Raw genomic sequence first — 22,756 nt, forward strand, 5'->3', positions numbered from 1 at the left:
ACACTTTGGGTTTCAACAGATAAAAACAAATCTGCATGTTTTTCCCATGTAGTCATAGTCTACATTGTTTCTCGGTATTTTTCAAATCCACCACATAGTACATAAAGCTCAACACTCCACCAAGCTCAGAATCAGAAATTTTATTATTTATTGCTAAATGGCAATCTTAGTATTCCATTGGAATTTTGTACCATTTAGCAAAAGCAAGCAAAAAACTGGTCAGAGTAAAATAAAATTCACAGAAAGTCCACAAAATACAACCTCTGGTGAAATCAATTAAGAAGTTTATTGGTATTACTTTAAAGAAAACGAGACAATTGACAATTTGCCAATGCTGTATCTATAAATGGTTTTACATTAGCTCAAAAGCAGAGATGGCAATAAAAAGGTTCAATATCAGCCATACCATAATATTTATTCAGTGACCTCATCAGTCTGAATAACTTTATTAAAACATGCTAATTAACAATCCAAGAAAATGAAATCTATAGTTCTACACATTAAAGTTAAAAACAAAACAGTTAACCCTTTACACATGAAATCAATTCAGGAGAAAGGGAACAAAGTCTGGCAGCCACATTAGTTTCTGCCCTTAGAACAGCAAAACTAAAAAAATTAATTAGCCAAACATCACATAAAACCACACAAGAAATTAACGAAATTAAAAATCCTGTAATTGTGAACACTTAAAATACTAACTGAAGATCAATCTGTTTCTAAGACTAGGCTAGATAAACTTTACAAAGCTGGTACAAACCTCTTCAATAAATAAGTCAGGGCAGGTAGGAACTGTATGTCAGTCTAACATAAGGGACTTTAAATTTTACCTGACCTCTGGAAGGTCACAAGAATCATACTGCGGTTGTGCTTAGCCTGTGCAGAGAATACATAGGGTACACCTCTTCATCTGCAATCACAGCTTAGAGAATTCAAAATTCGGCTGCACCTAAAGAATGAAGAAAAAAAATAAAAAACATTATATTTCTGGAAATTCTAGACAACTGCACCAACACTAAAGTTTATTTCATTGACAACCAACAGTAAAACAAAATATCACTTCTGACCGGATTTGTACTTGAAGGTCATAAAAGCCAAAATATTTCCACTTAAGTCCCGGTTCACACCGGTGTGACTTGTCATACAATCGGACAGTTCCATAGGAGTCGCATCAATTTTGAAAATAGTTCCTACACTATTTTCGGTGATTTCAGGTGCAACTTGCATTGACATCCGTGTGTGAAATCGCACAGATGTCAGACAAGCCGAACATAAAAATTACACCAGGTTCACAGCTTTGAAACTGCGCTACTTCGAGTGAAGTAGCACAATTTCAATGTCGCATTTGGTGTGAACTGGGGCTAAAGGCCAAGCTTTTGCAGAAAACAGCCAATGCAGTCAAAGGTTCCCCCAGTAGATATTAAATTGTGCAGCTTTGTAAAATGTTCATTCATTTATTGTCCTACCTGAAGGCTCTTCACCCCCTCCCATCCCTGGAAGCCTGAAAAACTTCCAGCTAGCAATCTCCACATCCTCCTTGTTGCTAGGATGTGAAATCAATGGAGACTCACTCCCAGCATTAGAACAGGGAAGACAAATGCAACAAGGCAGGACATGGGGACTGTTAACTGGGAGTTTTTCGGTCAAGCTTCCGGGGGGAACCAAACAACCTACAGGTAAGATAAAATTCATGGAAAACTTGCAAAGCCACACTGTTTAAAATCTACCAGGACCCCTTGACTGCATAGGCGATTTTCTGGAAAAGGTAAACTTGGCCTTTAGAGAATTAGTCCAACCAACATTTTGCTTTGAAAAGAATGGGGAGGACTGTAAACCTCAAAGTTTTTACTGATTTCTGAGCCTCAAGAGATTTTTCCTTACTTTCTATCACAGTAGCAATTGTGTTACCACAACAGATAGATGAAATCTGCAACAAAAACAGACATCACTGAAATGCTGACAGGGGCTCAAAACATTCTCCTACTCTACTAAAGTACAAAATGTATTTTTCTGTGTGTGGCTGTTGGAGGATTTCACCTGTCATGGTGAAAGAAAAGTGAGTTGAAAGCGCAGAATAGCAGTAAAATCTGACAAGGGGTCCAATATCTCAATAAAAAAAGAAGATATATGAGCTTGAAACGTGTAAAAAAAAAAAAAATTGGTTGCTGAATAACGACCAGCAGAGAAAGAAAAATCTAGCCAACATTCCCACTCTATGGACAGTCAATAGCTGATTGTGAACTGTTCTCCTACCTATCGCAGTGCTGCTTCAGCGTTAACTATAACGCTACCTCCTTTTCACTCCCTCTTTCTGTTGGGGTCCCTCAAGGTTCTGTCCTTGGACCCCTTCTCTTCTCCATCTACACCTCCTCCCTTGGTCACTTGATACAGTCCTATGGCTATAAGTACCATCTCTATGCTGATGACACACAAATCTCTCTTTCTACCCCTCACCTCACCCCTTCAATCTCCTCTCGCATTACTAACCTACTAAGTGACATATCGGCATGGATGTCACTCCACTTCCTCAAACTCAGTCTTTCCAAAACTGAGCTCTTAGTATTCCCTCCAGCCCATGTCCCCTCCCCCGACTTCTCCATCAAGATCAATAACACAATCATCAGTCCCTCCCCTCATGCCAGGGTACTAGGTGTAATCCTGGACTCCCATCTGTCCTTTCAGCCCCAAATCCAATCGCTGTCCAAATCTTGTAGACTTCACCTCCGCAACATCTCCAAGATACGCCCGATCCTAACCTCGGAAACCACTAAGCAACTTATTCACTCCCTTGTTATATCTCGCCTTGACTATTGTAACTCCCTCCTCATTGGCCTACCGAATCGCAGGCTATCCCCTCTTCAGTCTATCATGAATGCTGCTGCCAGACTCATCCACCTTACTAACCGTTCTGTATCTGCCACCCCTCTCTGCCATCCCTCCACTGGCTTGCCATTGCCCAACGGATAAAATTCAAAACAAACAATAACATAGAAAGCCATTTATAACTCTGCCCCAAATTACATCACCGATCTTGTCTCCAAATATCACCCAAACTGTACTCTCCGCTCCTCGCAAGACCTCCTGCTCTCTAGCTCCCTTGTCTCCTCTTCCCATGCTCGTCTCCAGAGCTTTCCCCATCCTCTGGAACTCTCTACCCCAATTTATCAGACTATCGCCTTCTCTGCTCACTTTTAGGTGATCTCTGAAAACCTCTCTCTTCAGGGAAGCCTATCCTGCCCTCAGCTAATAACGGAATCTTCTACTCTTCCAACCAGTCCATCCCCCACAGTTACTACCTTTTGTACCACCACCCCCCCTTTTAGATTGTAAGCTCCAAGGAGCAGGGCACTCCTAACCCTCTTGTATTGAACTGTATTGTTGCTGTATTGTCTCCCATTATATTGTAAAGCTCTGAGCAAACTGTTGGCGCTATATAAATCCTGTATAATAATAACTCTATGGCAGTGGTTCTTAACCTTGTTGGAGGTACTGAACCCCACCAGTTTCATATGCGCATTCACCGAACCCTTCTTAATTGGAAAAATAAAATATGATTTTTAAAATTCAAAACATAGGTATATATTTATACATAGGTGCACAAAATGAACAAAACCGTTAAGAACAAAGAACAAAACCATTAAAACATGATTTTCACACAAAAACAAAAACATAATAATGAATATTTACTGCACGAATCATATGAGTCGGGTGTGGGTCTTCACCTCTGCCGAACCCGCGAGACTGACTCACTGAACCCCTGGGGTTCGATCGAACCCAGGTTAAGAACCACTGCTCTATGGACAGTCAATAGCTGATTGTGAACTGCTCTAGTTCTCAATTTGTCCTGATTTCTCCTTTGTAACTATATTATATTATAAGCAGTATAGCTTGTAGTTATCCTAAATTATAAACATACATACATACATATAAAAAAAAGTTTTTGTTAGAGATGCACTGAAATTTTAGCGGCCAAAACATATCAGGCAGGAACATTTTAGCTGATATAGGTACCAATAGGGGGTTAGGTGTACTGCAGATGGGGTGTGAAGGCGGGGAGCAGTGTATACAGTGAGCTACCGTTAAATGTCACTGCCGGTTTTAAAATTTAATTACCAGCTTTTTATCCCCTTCACTATAGTTCCAAGAATGAGCTGTCATTCTCTCCTCCGCTAAAGGAAACTAAAGGGATAGGGTCACTGGATAATGTCACTGGGTGATCCTGCCCCTTAGATTTCCTTAGTGGGGAGGATGACGGCTCATTCTTGGTGCTATAATGAAGAAAAAAAAAGAAAAAAAAAAAGAAAAAAAAAAATTTTTAATTTTGGTGCACCACTACTTTTTGCCATGTCATTGTGTACATTGTGCTTAAAGCATAGTAAAGTAATTTTTAAAATATTTAAAAAAAAACAAAAAACAAAGCTTTAGTATCACTTTAAACTTTCAAGGGTGCTTTTTTTTCTTTTTTTTTTTTTATAACAAACATGTCATACTTACCTGGTGTTTGCAGTAGTTTTGTACACAGCTGTCCCGATCTTTTTAGGTCCCCTGCTGGCGCTCCTGGAGACTCTCCACCAAGCAATGCCCCCAGAGAAATCCATTTGCCCTGGGGGCACTGCTGCATGCTTGGTCCCAAGCCACTGCTCTATGCGCCTATAAGACACAGAGCTGCGGCTTGGCCCCGCCCCCTCCTCATTGGCTGAGATTGACAGCAGTGGGAGCCAATGGACCCCAACTGCTGTCTCAGCCAATGAGGAGGGAGAGTTCCCATACAGCCAAGGCTATCGTGAACATCACTGAATCAGAGGGGGTGGGACGCTGCACACAGAAGTTTTTTTACCTGCAAGCATAGAATACATGAAGGTAAAAAACCTGGAGCCTTTAGAACCACTAAATCAAGATGTACATAATGCACCGCATACTAGCACAATATGACAGACTTAGCTGCAAAGGGAGCCCTCCAGCGCTGTACTGTCACGACTCCCCCTGGTTCCTGGTGCTGCCATCTTCTCCCCGTCTTTCTGGGTTTGTCTCTTTGGCTGCATGAATAGTTGGGCTGCTGTGACATCACACTCATATCACTGAGGCACACACTGGGGGTCATAAATGTGGTCTGAGCTGCGCAGCTAAGATTTCACTACCGCTGACAGGCAGGGGTATATGTATGACAGAAGAGACCACGTCTGTCAGCAGTATTTGTTATTGTAGCTTTACTACCACTTTAACAAAAACAGAGGCAGTACTGTGCGAGATGTACTTTGCCTTAAGACGCCAGCAGAAAAGATGTCTGCAGACATTTTGGCTCCTGCTGCTGTCTCAGCCAATAAGGAGGGAGAATCTCTGGGGAGTCGAGGCTCTCATGCACATCATTGGATCATGATGGAGCGGCTGCTGCACACAGGATTTTTAACTTAATGCACAGAACGCATGAAGGCAAAAACCCTTGAGCGTTAACCACTGAAAGATGAGAGCACTGTCAAATATACATCACTTTCACCTGTCACTGCAACCTCCTAAAATAATTCACATATCCTTTGTAATACGTTCAACAAACAAATGCCGATTCACATATACAGTGAGGAACAGAAGTATTTGAACACCCTGCGATTTTGCAAGTTCTCCCACTTTGAAATCATGGAGGGGTGTGAAATTCACATTGTAGGTGCATTCCCACTCAGAGAAAGAATTAAAAAAAAAAATCAGGAAATCACATTGTATGATTTTTAAAGAATTTATTTGTCTTGCATTGCTGAACATAAGTATTTGAACACCTGAGAAACAGCAAGAATTCTGGCTCTCAAAGACCAGTTACTGAGCCTTTAAAAAGTCCACCTCTACTCCGCTCATTAATCTAACTTAGTAGCACCTGTCTGAGCTTTTTAAAGACATCTGTCCACCCCACAGTCAGTCAGACGCCAACTACTACCATGGGCAAGACCAAAGAGCTGTCAAAAGACACCAGAGACAAAATTGTGGACCTCCACAAGGCTGGAAAGGGCTACGGGGCAATTGCCAAGCAACTTGGTGAAAATAGATCAACTGTTGGAGCAATTGTTAGAACATGGAAGAGGCTAAAGATGACTGTCAGTCTCCCTCAGACTGGGGCTCCATGCAAGATCTCACCTCGTGGGGTATCACTGATGATAAGAAAGGTGAGGAATCAGCCCAGAACTACAAGGGTGGAGCTGGTCAATGACATGAAGAGAGCTGGGACTACAGTTTCAAAGGCCACTGTCGGTAGAACACTACGCCGTCATGGTTTCAAATCATGCATTGCACGGAAGGTTCCCCTGCTCATGTCATCGCATGTCCAGGCCCGTCTGAAGTTTGCCAATGACCATCTGGATGATCCACAGGAGGCATGGGAGAAAGTCATGTGGTCAGATGAGACTAAAGAAGAACTTTTTGGTCTAAACTTCACTCATCGTGTTTGGAGGAAAAAGAAGGATGAGTTGCATCCTAAGAACACCATCCCTACTGTGAAGCATGGGGGTGGTAACATCATGCTTTGGGGGTGCATTTTTGCGAAGGGGACAGGACGACTGCACTGTATTAAGGAGAGGATGAATGGGGCCATTTATTGTGAGATTTTGAGCAACAACCCTCAGTCAGAGCATTGAAGATGGGTCGTGGCTGGGTCTTCCAACATGACAACGACCCAAAGCACACAGCCAGGATAACCAAGGAGTGGCTGCGTAAGAAGCATATCAAGGTTCTGGAGTGATATATATGTGACTTTTCTATGAACAAAATACATCAAATCAAAATGCAAAACCAAAATAATATAAAATATAAAATTATAAAAATTATCTGCAAAAATTATGTCCGTAAGTCCCACCGTGTCCAAAAATAAAAATAAAAGGTTCTGGAGTGGCCTAGCCAGTCTCCAGACCTAAATCCAATAGAACATCTTTGGAGGGAGCTGAAACTCCGTGTTGCTCAGCGACAGCCCAGAAACCTGACAGATCTAGAGGAGATCTGTGTGGAGGAGTGGGCCAAAATCCCTGTTGCAGTGTGTGCAAACCTGGTCAAGAACTACAGGAAACGTTTGACCTCTGTAATTGCAAACAAAGGCTTCTGTACCAAATATTAACACTGATTTTCTTAGGTGTTCAAATACTTATGTTCAGCAGTGCAAGACTAATAAATTCTTTAAAAATCATACAATGTGATTTCCTGAATTTTTTTTTTTTTTTTTTTAATTCTGTCTCTCAGAGTGGGAATGTACCTACAATGTGCATTTCAGAGCCCTCCACGATTTCTAAGTAGGAGAACTTGGAAAATCGCAGGGTGTTCAAATACTTCTTTTCCTCACTGTATGTGGATTGGATGCGGTTTGAGCTGCATCCAATCCGGATGACATGTGAAATATAATTGCTTCCTATGGTGGCTGTTCACATATGTCCGGTGCACTGGCGGTACAGATTCAGTGTGGACTGAAAAAGTGTCCTGTCTGATTTCAGAGCTGAGCGGTCCGGTTCAGGTGCGGATCACAGGCTATTGACTTTTTTTTTTCTAAACCAAAAAATGTCCTCAGTTTTGAACAGGATAAAATCCTCACCTGACCCTAGTCTAAACCTGTCCTGAACCTGATGTAAACCTGAACAACTACTGTGTCAGTTAGCTGTGAAACCTGAGCTTCAATCCGCACCACATGTGTGAATCTAAACTTAGGGTGATGTCAGACAGAAGACTCAGCTGCTAACAATTTCATGAAATTGCTAGCAGCAAAATCAGGAAGAGGTTGTTTGTTTGTCCCTATGGAATCACTCCCTCAGTAGCTGAAGCATTGAGTTGTCACTCCCATCAATCAAAATTCAGCAGCATGTGGGCCAGCAACAAGGAGCCTACTCACTGTCATCTGATGACTCAATAGGACAAACAAGCAGCCTCTTTATCCTGCCACTAGTAAATTGTCTCTAGCAGCTGAAGTGCCTACCTGATATCAGCCTGAATTTGCAACAGTGCACAGTTACAGCACTAGTGGCAAGGACTGCTGCTCCACTGAAAAGCAATCAATGTTCTGATCTCTTTTCAGAGGGTTTTGACAAGTGGTGAGAAAGTGATAATTCCATACTATCATACCTCAACTGTGTGCATTGCTCACAGTTGTGGGGCACTTGCAGCATGGCCCCATTAACTTGAATGGATCGTGTTCGGGGGGCAGTAGTGCCTGCTGAATGCAGCAGGAGGTATAATTCCTGCTGTGCCCACTATGTAAAGCATGTATACACCTCCCAGTCACTGCCTTTGCAGCTAACGGAGAAGTGGTTGAGCGGTGGTAAAAACACAGCTCAACTGCATGGTTTTACTGCCCCCCAACTGCTAGTATAAACAAGAAAGAAAACAACCCCTACACTTACTGGAAGTTAATACCCTCTCCCCCCCTCCAAGTCCTTGGGTCAGGTCAGACAGGCTGTTTTGTAGCAGAGATTAATCGCTGCTATATATTGCTAATGGCAGAAATGACCAGCAACTGGTAGGATCTTACAATCACCTGTGCCTAGATTTAAAGCGGAGTTCCACTCACTCTGTACACAAATAAAAAAAGTCAGCAGCTACAAAAACTGTAGCTGCTGATTTTTTAATAAAACAGCCACTTGCCTGTCCCACAATCCCGCGGTGCCCCACCGTAGCCAGTTTCACCGGCCGTCCTGTATTCCAAGCGCCGGCATCTTCAGTGTGGGCATCCGGCTGTGACAGCTTGTGGCTTCACAGCTGGGTGCCCGCTGCACATGTGCAAGTAGTGCTGCGCTTCCTGAATGGCCCCGTAGTCTTCTGGGACCTGTCATGTGTCCCACAAGACTACGGCGAGGGAGGGAGGACATCGGCTTCCAATCGCCTAGGCAATCGCAGCGGAAGTAGGAGCGGGTACCTGCTCCCCCCCAGCTCCCCAATCTTTAAAGCGGAACTTCCCCTTCTGGGTGGAACTCCACTTTAATCTCACATTCTGTTCAATCTATTCAACAGGAAGTGAAGGGATATCTCCCTAACAGGACAACAGAAACCAAACTGAAGGGGGTTTTAACCAGGGCGGATAAAAATCAGTGATTAAAAAAAAAAAAAAATAGGATTTTTTTTATTTAAATCAGATTTTTTTTTAATAAAATGCTTTTTGAGGAAAATATATTACCATCCAAAGGTTATTCCATCATGAAATAAAGATTAGTTTTTTAATTATGTAGAATAAGGCTGTATATGTTTAATTTTTTTGGTAAATAAATTCCATGAATCCATTCACAATGTCATGCTCTTCCAGAGGTTTTTGTAAGATTATTGGGCAGTTTCTCTGCCTACATGATATCACAGATGCTCGGTTTACTTTTGCAGTTCTCAAAACTGAATTTGACTCAGCGGAGATCACATGCCTCTTCTTCACAGCAAAAATGTGATAACATGAACAGAGTTAAGAAAAAGACCTTCATCCTAACTTCTACAAACCTATGAATACAGAATCAACCCCTTCAGTGCGAAGTTTCAAGAAGTTCAGTGAATAGAATAGAAACAATATTTTTGATTGTTTGGAGTGGAATAGATCTGCACAAGAAGAAAGTGAAACTAAGTGTGAGGAGGAAGGGGCTGACAGTCTAAGTTTCTTAAAATATATATATTTTGTTTAGCCAAATTAGTTAACAAACATGGATGTTTAAGCAAATCACATATGCTGTAATGTTATTGTTTCAGTTGAATAAATCTATTTAAATTGTTGTTATTGCGGTAATGATTATTTTTCTCCTTCCTAAGTACAACAGAAAAGTTGTCCAAATATGAATGATTAACCTATTAAACTGGGGATAAAAAAACTAATATGAAAAGTTGTTATTCTAAAAATCTTCATCTACTTGCATATTAAAGTTATACCAGCAAGAATTAGTCTTTATGTAGAAAACTAGGATTTAAATCAAGCCTTACTGACTAGTGATTTAAATCGTGATTTAAATCAAATCCACGCTGGTTTTAACCCTTGCCTACTCTATCCAAAATGGGAGAAAAAGAAAGTTTGGACAATATACACACTTGATCTTTAAAATGATGAGCTGTAAGGTGTAACATCACCTATTCACAATTTTTGTTTTACCTTTTTCCAAGCACAGTTGAACTTAGTTGGGCCTAGATACATTTGGAACATACTGACAATGTTAGCTTTTAGATTTAATAGAACATTTAGATATATTGCTTGTGTGTGCAAATATAAACTTCATATACATTTGCACAAGGTTTTCATTTCTCAGATTTCAAACGTTTTGGAAACAGCTAACTTTTTCATCCCACCCAGCTAAGAATATTTCTAGGGAGAACACTGCAAAAGGGAACAGCCATAGCAGGCACACACGTCATCATGCTATGCCTGCGCAGGGAAACTAAAGCACAGCGGGAATCTGGTTTGATGCAATGGCTGCTACCAGTGTAACGGATTCTTATAATGGCACTGAAGAAATATATAAATCTTAGAAAATTTTTTTTTACCACAGCAGCATTATAAGACAACTTTTACTGAACTTCAAATTGAATCTGAAACCTTGTTTGATAGGAACTATAATGCTAAGTCCACTTAACTGCCTCCTGCCCACCATATAAGGAAATGACGGTGCAAGGCTGTGCTCTCATTCTGGGAGGATGTTATATGTCGTCCTCCCAACTCTAACCGAGCGTGTGCGCCTCCGGTGGCGCGCGGTGATCGGTGGTGCGCTGTGTCCCTGGGACACAGCAGATCACTGATCAACGGAAAGAGCCGAAGACATTGGCTCTGTCATGTGATCAGCTGTGTCCAATCACAGCTGATCACATGTGAATACGGAAATGCCAGTTATCAGCATTTCTCTCCTCACGAGCTGTCCCACTGACAGCTCGTGAGGAGAGGAGAGACAGTAAATCGGCATTACTTAAAGGGGACATCTACACTGATCATCAGTGTGCCATGATGATCAGTGTAGCCCCAGCAGTGCCACCTGTCAGTGTCCATCAATGCCAGCTGTCAATGCTCATCAGTGCCAGCCAGTGCCGCCTATCAGTGCCATATATGAGTGCTGCCTTTCAGTGCCCATCAGTGCAGCCTCATTAGCGCACATCAGTGAAGGAGAAAAATCACTTATTTACAAAATTTTATAACAGAAACTAAGAAAAAACTTTTTTTTTTCTTCAAAATTTTCAGTTGTTTTTGGTTTGTTTAGCAAAAAATGAAAAAACCCAGAGGTGATTAAATACCACCAAAAGAAAGCTCTGTCTCAAAAAAATTATAAACATTTCATATGGGTACAATGTTGCATGACCGCGCAACTGTCATTCAAAGTGTGACAGCACTGAAAGCTGAAAATTGGCCTGGGCAGGAAGGGGGCACAAGTGCCCTGTAGGCTAGTGGTTAAAGCTGAACTCCAGGCACAAACATTTACATGTAAACATATTGTGTAATAGTTACAAAGATGATAACTTATCTTGGGCAGCACAGTGGCTAAATGGTTGGCACTTCTGCCTGGCAGTACTAGGGTCGTTGGTTCGAATTCCAGCCATGGCACCACCTGCCTGGAGTTTGCATGTTCTCCCTGTGCCTGCGTGGGTTTCCTCCGGGTACTCCGATTTCCTCCCACACTCCAAAGATATGCTGTCTAAATTGTCCCTAGTATGTGTATGTATGAATGTAAGTTAGGGACCTTAGATTGTACTCCCCTTGAGGGTTGGGGACTGATGTGAATGTACAATATATATGTAAAGCACTGCGTAAATTGATGGTGCTATATAAGTACCTGAAATAAATAACTCCATGTTTTGTGCACCAAATGCCTTTATGAACCTTGTAAAAGGTAAAATGTTTTTAACTCTTTCATTTCCAGATGCTGTCCAGAGTCTTTTTTCATCATGAAAAATGCATGCAAAGCGTTTTCCTGGTACTCAAATGGACCAGGTACACCATACTTTGAGGTTTTGCATGAAAGAAAATGTTAGACACTGCTGCAATAATTTCTGCACAGAAATGAGCTGGAACACATCCAAACACCACAAAAAAAAAAAAAAAAAAAAAAAAAAAGACAGCTAATTTCAAAAAATACTGCTCTCTCTGCTTCTGCTCGCTCTATTTCTCTCAAAATGTCTGAAATAGTTAATTTTTAACTGTTCAGTGCATTCTGGAAGGTCTCTTGAGGTTATCTTTAAAAAAAGTTTCTAAACACAAAATGCTCATAAACGCAGATAAACAGACGTTTTTTAACCTACGTTTTCCAGCAGTCCGTTTCCATCATTCAGAAGTGTCCCGTGTGCATGGGGCCTAAACAGTCTCCCAACAACTCCTACAGCATATTGTGCAGTCTCTGATCACCTCTTGTAGCATGACTATAGTCTCTGACATTCTCCTGCTGCATGTCTACAATCTCTCTAGAAATGTATTAACTGAATATTATGTGTGGGCCTTTGGTGACAACACACCAGTAACCTTGATTTAATGGGAAATTTTCTAGCCATGTGTAAGTAAGGTAAGTAAGGTGTCATCAAGCCCTTTGCTAGCAAATGTATCCTTGACCTGAAGTAGAAGCAAAAGATTACACAATAACTTACCTGTTTCTTCCTCATTGCTCCGCTTCGGTCTACATTTTCTAATAAATTGCTTCCTGGAAATGGGTTTTCGGACATTTTTCTATGCGGTGAACGCAAAGCTTCAGCTGAAATGTTCACTATGAAAAGCCCACAATGGTGCTGGTACCCCCTTGTAGCTGTGACCTCATCCTGTCAGCATCATTAGCTCTCAGGCTGTCGCGACGTCTGCCAGAAGAGTTCCACCCACCAGCTGCAGATAGAGGGATGAGCCAGAGCTTTGTGGTCATGTGACCGCATAGAAAACATATCTAAATCCAAAAACACAAATGTTATATTATATTATCCAAGGCTCTATGTGGTTGTTTTCTATTTTTATTTATTTTATATGTTTTTTCACTTTATTTTCACCTGGTGGTCTGGCCAGTAACACATAGTCTTAGCCCTGGTTAACATCTGTGCAGGCATGAAATCCCATTCATTTGAATGGACTCCCGTGCCCCAGGACACGCAGGGAAGAAGTCCCTGCACTACTTTGGAAATGGCAGCCCGCAAGGAAACAGATTCCCAGTATGGTTGCGATTTCCAGTGCAGGTGGCTTGCCATTAGAATGGCACCCGCCTGCGGTTCGCACATTCCTCTGTGTGGGTGGTGCGGCTGCAGGTATTTGTGTGGATCCTGCATTCCTGTGTGTGGGTGGTGCGGCTGCAGGTATTTGTGTGGATCCTGCATTCCTCTGTGTGGGTGGTGCGGCTGCAGGTATTTGTGTGCATCCTGCATTCCTGTGTGTGGGTGGTGCGGCTGCAGGTATTTGTGTGGATCCTGCATTCCTGTGTGTGGGTGGTGCGGCTGCAGGTATCTGTGTGGATCCTGCACTCCTCTGTGTGGGTGGTGCGGCTGCAGGTATCTGTGTGGATCCTGCATTCCTGTGTGTGGGTGGTGCGGCTGCAGGTATCTGTGTGGATCCTGCATTCCTGTGTGTGGGTGGTGCGGCTGCAGGTATTTGTGTGGATCCTGCATTCCTGTGTGTGGGTGGTGCGGCTGCAGGTATTTGTGTGGATCCTGCATTCCTGTGTGTGGGTGGTGCGGCTGCAGGTATTTGTGTGGGTCCCCAAACGGCACCACCCACACAGATGTGAACCAGGATGTAAGGGTGTCTCCACTCTCAGAGTAACAAAGAAACTCTTAAAGTGGAACTTTGGTCAGAAAATTAAATCCTGCTAGATCACTTCAGGCTGTCCCATTTCGCAGATATAGTTATGTAAAACATTAAAAATAAGTGCCTATTCTGTTTAAAATCCAGTAATACACCTATCTCACCCTGCTCTGCATATACTCGGTTGCTCTCTATTTTTTTGGCACTGTGCCAAAAATGTAGAGGCCGATCTGCTAAAAGCATAAAGATTTATTGCTGCTCAGGGGCTCTGGGCTTCAGTAAAATGGCAGCCTCCAGCAAGAAAAAAAAAACAGGAGCAATGCTGGAGGCAATTTACAGCACACACCAATTTTGGTAGCATAATTATTACTGTGGAATGTATGCTCCTTGCTAAAGAACATTTTTTAACAAGTTGTTATGGGTAAAGGATCAAAATTCATCCAGTTCAGCTGGGACAGGCCACATTTTGATCCATGTATGGGCAAGCTGGTTGTACAGAATTTGATCTACTGATCGACTTCTGTACAACCAGCTGGTCATATTTTGCCTGCACAATTAGCACCACAGGCTATAGCTGACAGCGCTGATCAATGTATTTTAAATGGAAGTGTAGTCTCCCTGCTGTCATAATACAATAACTCAGTCAGGAGTATATTGAGTGTGTGGGTGGGGGAATTGAGTCAGTTTCTTTTTCATTCAACCTGCTGGGTGAACACACAAAAAAAATAAAAAATAAATAAAAATAAAATAAAAAAAAGGACTATGGGCAGCTTTAGGACACAATATTGTCTGGAGAGGGTAGTGTTTAGCTGGCCATACAGCCTGCTGACTGAATTAGGGGGGGGGGGGGGGTGGAAAAAAAAAAAAAAATGAATTGATCCCTCCATCCAAGCTATACAGCATGAGTGTACAATTCTTCCACTGTGCCCATTGTACTCCCATAACTGACCCCACTGCCTATCAAAATAGCCCAACAGTGGCTGCTACTTGTTAAAGGCGGCTTCCAGATTCCGATAAGCCCTTAGACCCCTACAGCCAGGGTTGTGGGGAAGAGGCCCTTGTCCACCAAAGCACCCCCCAACCCGCCCCCCCATGTTCAGGGCATGTGGCCTGGTATGGTTCAGGAGGGGGGTGGGGCACTCGCTCCCCCCCCCTACTTCCTGACCTGCCGGGTTGCATGCTCAGATAAGAGTCTGGTACGGATGAGAGGGGGGAGGGAACCCCACGCCATTTGTTTTTTTTATTTTGGCGCGGGAGTTCCCCTCAAAATCCATACCAGACCCGCCGTTTTTTAAACTATTTTTTTAATTGCCAGCAATTCTTTTACATTCAGCTGTCAGTGGGGAACCCCGCTGACAGCTGAAACATTAACACATAGTTTTCACTACTAAAATACCGCATGACTTGATAAAATAACTTCTGTGGTATTTTAGTAGTGTTTACTTTCTCCAGAAAGGCAACTTCGATATCTCAAATGCTGGGAGCTCTATTCTCTGCTCCTTCATGTGTAGAGTTCATGCAGCTGCTATTCCTGCCCCTTCCCTCCTCCTGCCCAATAACAGAAGCCCTTGTGATAAGTCCAGGAGGTGTCATGCAGCTCATTGGACTTAAATCACAGCATGCCTGCACTGTTTTAAAGAAGCCGATTTCTTTCAATTCAGCTTTAACAGCTTCCCAAAATAGTTACATTCATGCCATGCTGTGAATGAGAACTGTATAGTCACTAGCAAGCGTATGTTAGCTCTCAATGGAACTGTCAAGCCATCAAATGGTGGGTGTCATAGCCGATCACATGGGCAGCACCATGGCAACTACAAATTAAACAGAGGCTAAGATGGCAACTTCCTTGGCTGTGAAGGGAAAAGTGAATCTATTCCTTTATGGTCAAATGCCTGCGAGATCCCTCGCCAGCATCTTCTACATGATGGTCTTCAGCCATCTTGCTTAGCCAATGCAGGGGCGCAGTCATCCCAGCACACTGGCAGCGTGTCATTGATCTAAAAGGAGCCGTGAATCCGTGTACAATAAACAGAAGGTTGCGAACAGGCAGGTAGGAACATTTTATTGTAGATCTCTTCTGCAATAAAGACCCTGCATATTTAAATCTTTTTTTTTTTGAGCCTCTAAGTTTTTTTTTTTCATTGTGAACAAGTAGGCTGTATATTGCAGAAGAGTCATGCAAGGTCTCTTCTGCAATAAATTAAACCTACCTGCGTGTAGTCTTCGTACAAACAGCTGCACGCTGTGCCTGGGGGTGGGGTCTATACAGTGTGCTGATCTCTACATACAACGCGAGGAGGTCTATATACAGTGCGCTGATCTCTATATACAGCACGCTGATCTCTATATACAGCGCAATGAGGTCTATATACAGTGTGGAGATCTCTATATACAGCACAATGAGGTCTATATACAGTGTGGAGATCTCTATATACAGCACAATGAGGTCTATATACAGTGTGGAGATCTCTATATACAGCACAATGAGGTCTATATACAGTGTGCAGATCTCTATATACAGCACAATGAGGTCTATATACAGTGTGGAGATCTCTATATACAGCACGAGGACTATATACAGTGTGCAGATCTCTATATACAGCACAATGAGGTCTATATACAGTGTGCAGATCTCTATATACAACGCGACATCTATATACAGTGTGCTGATCTCTATATACAACGCGAGTAGGTCTATATACAGTGTGCTGATCTCTATATACAGCACGAGGTCTATATACAGTGTGCTGATCTCTATATAAAACACGAGGTGGTCTATATACAGTGTGATGATCTCTATATACAGCACGCAGATCTCTATATACAGCAAAACGAGGTCTATATACAGTGTGCTGATCTCTATATACAGCGCAAGGAGGACTATATAGTGTGCAGATCTCTATATACAGCACAACAAGGTCTATATACAGTGCTGATCTCTATATACAGTGCAACGAGGTCTGTATACAGTGTGCTGATCTCTATATACACACACAAAACGCAACGAGGTCTGTATACAGTGTGCTGATCTCTATATACAGTGCATACAGAAAGTATTCACAGCGCTCAACTTTTGCCACATTATGTTATGTTACAGCCTTATTCCAAAATTTATTAAAATTCATTTTTTTTCTTCAGCATTCTACAAATACCCCATAATGATAACATGAAAGAAGTTTGTTTTGAAATCTTTGCAATTAAAAACAACCCATGTACATAAGTATTCACAGTCTTTGCTCAATACTTTGTTGAAGCCCCTTTAGCACCAATTACAGCCTCAAGTCGTTTTGAATATGATGCTACAAGCTTGGCACACATATTTTTGGGTAATTTCTCCCATTCTTCTTTGCAGTACCTCTCAAGCGCCATCAGGTTGGATGGGGAGCGTTGGTACACAGCCATTTTCAGATCTCTCCAGAGATTTTCAATCAGGTTCAAGTCTGGGCCACTCCAGGACATTCACAGAGTTGGCCCGTAGCCACTCCTTTGTTATTTGGGCTGTGTGCTTAGGGTCGTTGTCCTGTTGAAAGATGAACCGTCGCCCCAATCTAATGTCCAGAGCACTCTGGAACAGCTTTTCATTAAAGATGTCTCTGTACATTGCTGCATTCATCTTTCCTTCTATCCTAACTAGTCTCCCAGTTCCTGCCGCTGAAAAACATCCCCACAGCATGATGCTGCCACCACCATGCTTCACTATAGGGATGGTATTGGCCAGGTGGTGAGCGGTGCCTGGTTTCCTCCAGACATGACGCTTGGCATTCAGGCCAAAGAGTTCCATCTTTGTTTCATCAGATCAGTTTTGTTTCTCATGGTCTTAAGAGTCCCTCAGGTGCCTTTTGGCAAATTCCAGGTGGGCTGCCATTTGCCTTTTACAGAGGAGTGGCTTCCATCTGGTCACTCTACCATACAGGCCTGATTGGTGGAGTGCTGCAGAGATGGTTGTTCTGGAAGGTTCGCCTCTCTCCACAAAGAAACACTGGAGCTCTTTCAGAGTGACCATCGGGTGCTTGGTTACCTCCCTGGCTAAAAGGCCCTTCTTCCTCGATCACTCATTTTGGCCGGGTGGCCCTCTCTAGGAAGATTCCTGGTGGTTCCAAACTTCTTCTATTTACAGATGATGGAGGCCATTGTGCTCATTGGGACCTTCAATGCTGCAGAATTTTTTTTGTACCCTTCCCCAGATCTGTGCCTTGATACAATCCTGTCTGGTAGGAATACGGACAATTCCTTGGACTACATGGCTTGGTTTGTGCTCTGAAATGCACTGTTAACTGTGGGACCTTATATAGACAGGTTTATGCGTTTCCTAATCATGTCCAATCAACTGAATTTCCCACAGATGGACTCCAATCAAGTTGTGGAAACATCTGAAGGATGATCAGAGGGAACAGGATGCACCAGAGCTCAATTATGAGTGTCATGGCAAAGGCTGTGAATACTTATGTATATGTGTTTTTTTTCCATTTTTTATTTTTAATAAATTGCAAAGAATTCAAAAAGAACTTCTTTCACGTTGTCATTATGGGGTATTGTTTGTAGAATGTTGAGGAAAAAAATGAATTTAATCCATTTTGGAATAAGGCTGCAACATAACAAAATGTGGCAAAAGTTAAGCGCTGTGAATACTTTCTGGATGCAATGTACACTGCAATGAGGACTATATACAGTGCGCTGATCTCTATATACACTGCAATGAGGACTATATACAGTGCGCTGATCTCTATATACACTGCAATGAGGACTATATACAGTGCGCTGATCTCTATATACACTGCAATGAGGACTATATACAGTGCGCTGATCTCTATATACACTGCAATGAGGACTATATACAGTGCGCTGATCTCTATATACAGTGCGCTGATCTCTATATACACTGCAATGAGGACTATATACAGTGCGCTGATCTCTATATACACTGCAATGAGGACTATATACAGTGCGCTGATCTATATATACACTGCAATGAGGACTATATACAGTGCGCTGATCTCTATATACACTGCAATGAGGACTATATACAGTACAATGAGGTCTATATACAGTGCGCTGATCTCTATATACACTGCAATGCGATCTATATATAGTGCGCTGATCTCTATATACACTGCAATGCAATCTATATACAGTGCGCTGATCTCTATATACACTGCAATGCGATCTATATACAGTGCGCTGATCTCTATATACACTGCAATGCGATCTATATACAATGCGCTGATCTCTATATACACTGCAATGAGGACTATATACAGTGCGCTGATCTCTATATACACTGCAATGCGATCTATATATAGTGCGCTGATCTCTATATACACTGCAATGCGATCTATATATAGTGCGCTGATCTCTATATACACTGCAATGCGATCTATATATAGTGCGCTGATCTCTATATACACTGCAATGCGATCTATATATAGTGCGCTGATCTCTATATACAGTGGGGATCGAAAGTTTGGGCACCCCAGCTAAAAATTTGTATTAATGTGCATAAAGAAGCCAAGGAAAGATGCAAAAATCTCCAAAAGGCATCAAATTACAGATTAGACATTCTTATAATATGTCAACAAAAGGTAGATTTTCTTTCCATCATTTACACTTTCAAAATAACAGAAAACAAAAAAATGGCGTCTGCAAAAGTTTGGGCACCCTGCAGAGTTAATATCTTGTACTGCCCCCTTTGGCAAGTATCACAGCTTGTAAACGCTTTTTGTAGCCAGCCAAGAGTCTTTCAATTCTTGTTTGAGGTATCTTTGCCCATTCTTCCTTACAAAAGTCTTCCAGTTCTTTGAGATTTCTGGGCTGTCTGTCACGCACTGCTCTTTTAAGGTCTATCCATAGATTTTCAATTATGTTGAGGTCAGGAGATTGTGAAGGCCATGGCAAAACCTTCAGTTTACGCCTCTTGATGTAATCCCCCGTGGATTTCGAGGTGTGTTTAGGATCATTATCCATTTGTAGAAGCCATCCTCTCTTTAACTTCAGCTTTTTCACAGATGGCATCAAGTTACCATCCAAAATTTGCTGAAATTTTATTGAATCCATTTTTCCTTCTACTCGTGAGATGTTCCCTGTGCCACTGGCTGCAACACAACCCCAAAGCATGATTGATCCAACCCCATGCTTAACAGTTGGACAGAGGTTCTTTTCATTAAATTCTGTGCCCCTTCTTCTCCAAACGTACCTTTGCTCATTACGGTCAAAAAGTTCAATTTTAACCTCATCGGTCCACAGAACTTGTTTCCAAAATGCATCAGGCTTGTCTATATGTTCATTTGCAAAGTTCAAACGATGATTTTTGTGGTGAGGACGTAGAAGAGGTTTTCTTCTGAGGACTCTTCCATGAAGACAATATTTGTACAAGTATCTCTTTATAGTGGAATAGTGTACCACAACTCCAGTGTCTGCCAGATCTTTCTGGAGGGATCGTGCAGTCAAACGTGGGTTTTGAATTGTTTTTCTCACAATCCTGCGAGCTGTTCTGTCTGATATTTTTCTTGGTCTTCCAGATGTTGCTTTAACTTCCACTGTTCCTGATGACTGCCATTTCTTAATTACATTCCGAACAGAGGATATTGACATCTGAAAACGCTTTGCTATCTTCTTATAGCCTTCTCCAGCTTTGTGAGCGTCAACTATTTTCAGTTTCAGTTTTCTAGACAACTGCTTAGAAGAACCCATGGTGCTGATTGTTGGGGCAAGGTCAGATGAGTCTGGGCATTTAAAACCTTTGAGATTGACATAACCTGGTCTTCCCAGACGATGATTGAGAACAATCCATGACACTGGCAGGTCTCAGCTTGGCAAAGGGGGCAGTGCATGCTATAAATTCTGCAGGGTGCCCAAACTTTTGCAGACGCCATTTTTTTGTTTTCTGTTATTTTGAAAGAGTAAATGATGGAAATAAAATCTAACTTTTGTTGACATATTATAAGAATGTCTAATCTGTAATTTGATGCCTTTTGTAGATTTTTCCATCTTTCCTTGGCTTCTTTATGCACATTTATACAAATTTTTAGCTGGGGTGCCCAAACTTTCGATCCCCACTGTACACTGCAATGCGATCTATATACAGTGCGCTGATCTCTATATACACTGCAATGCGATCTATATATAGTGCGCTGATCTCTATATACAGTGCAATGCGATCTAAATATAGTGCGCTGATCTCTATATACAGTGCAATGCGATCTATATATAGTGCGCTGATCTCTATATACAGTGCAATGCGATCTATATATAGTGCGCTGATCTCTATATACAGTGCAATGCGATCTATATATAGTGCGCTGATCTCTATATACAGTGCAATGCGATCTATATATAGTGCGCTGATCTCTATATACAGTGCAATGCGATCTATAGTGCGCTGATCTCTATATACAGTGCAATGCGATCTATAGTGCGCTGATCTCTATATACACTGCAATTCGATCTATATATAGTGCGCTGATCTCTATATACACTGCAGTGCGATCTATATATAGTGCGCTGATCTCTATATACACTGCAATGCGATCTATATATAGTGCGCTGATCTCTATATACACTGCAATGCGATCTATATATAGTGCGCTGATCTCTATATACACTGCAATGCGATCTATATATAGTGCGCTGATCTCTATATACACTGCAATGCGATCTATATATAGTGCGCTGATCTCTATATACACTGCAATGCGATCTATATATAGTGCGCTGATCTCTATATACACTGCAATGCGATCTATATATAGTGCGCTGATCTCTATATACACTGCAATGCGATCTATATATAGTGCGCTGATCTCTATATACACTGCAATGCGATCTATATATAGTGCGCTGATCTCTATATACACTGCAATGCGATCTATATATAGTGCGCTGATCTCTATATACAGTGCAATGCGATCTATATATAGTGCGCTGATCTCTATATACAGTGCAATGCGATCTATAGTGCGCTGATCTCTATATACACTGCAATTCGATCTATAGTGCGCTGATCTCTATATACACTGCAATTCGATCTATAGTGCGCTGATCTCTATATACAGTGCAATGCGATCTATAGTGCGCTGATCTCTATATACACTGCAATTCGATCTATAGTGCGCTGATCTCTATATACACTGCAGTGCGATCTATATATAGTGCGCTGATCTCTATATACACTGCAGTGCGATCTATATATAGTGCGCTGATCTCTATATACACTGCAATGTGATCTATATATAGTGCGCTGATCTCTATATACACTGCAATGTGATCTATATATAGTGCGCTGATCTCTATATACACTGCAATGTGATCTATATATAGTGCGCTGATCTCTATATACACTGCAATGTGATCTATATATAGTGCGCTGATCTCTATATACACTGCAATGTGATCTATATATAGTGCGCTGATCTCTATATACACTGCAATGCGATCTATATATAGTGCGCTGATCTCTGTGCTCTAGGCCATGATCACTTCCAGAGCCTGGCCTCCCGCCACTGACAGGGTTCCTTCCCTCCTTCCAGGCACGGAGGGGGGGCATCTCAGGCTTTGGCCGGAGGGATGACAGCTGTCAGGCCGGGAAGGGGTTAACCAAGTGGCGGAAGCCGGGTTCCTGACAGACAAGGACTTCCTGTGACGTAGCCCTCCCGCTTATGTCACCGCGGCAAATGGCCTCCGCCGACAACAACGTCACAGCCTTCATATGACCTCTGAGCTCCCACACAAACGTCTACCTTAGCACAGCACACAGCCAGAGCCGTCCATACCGTCTATACGTCCTCGGGGGCCTAGCCGGCGCTGACCCGGAACATCCGCGTCCCCGCAGGACTCCCCCTTACACACCATACGTCTCCCGACTCGGTCGCTCCTCCTGCCTGTCTGAGCATAAAATGGGAAATATCCCCTACAAAATGGCGCTGAGCCCTATGGCAAGCGCAGGCGCAGTCTCTGGAAGCGCGCTAGAAGCTCCTCCCCTTGCGCAGCCCTTTCACTTCACTCTAAACTCGGCTTAGTTCCGTTTCCAGGAAACAGGGTAGCCAATGACAGCTCGGGAAAGGGTTCATGGCTCATCTAGGCCGGCCAATT

At 42.3% G+C, this 22,756-nt stretch overlaps 1 long non-coding RNA gene across 1 annotated transcript; it reads right to left on the bottom strand.

Annotated features, from left to right (window-relative positions):
• Window positions 1–267: 267 nt before the first annotated feature.
• On the bottom strand, window positions 268–22,608 carry LOC149437090 (uncharacterized). Its single transcript, XR_016308186.1, has 2 exons — window positions 22,438–22,608; window positions 268–946 (listed from the first exon to the last, which is right to left on the bottom strand). It is a non-coding gene; the product is annotated as an uncharacterized LOC149437090 (long non-coding RNA).
• Between the last annotated feature and the right edge of the window lie 148 nt (window positions 22,609–22,756).

The sequence above is a fragment of the Staurois parvus genome, unplaced genomic scaffold (genome assembly GCF_062004578.1).
Source record: "Staurois parvus isolate SC_StPar_1 unplaced genomic scaffold, SC_StPar_1.0 ptg001316l, whole genome shotgun sequence".
Lineage (NCBI taxonomy): Eukaryota > Metazoa > Chordata > Amphibia > Anura > Ranidae > Staurois > Staurois parvus.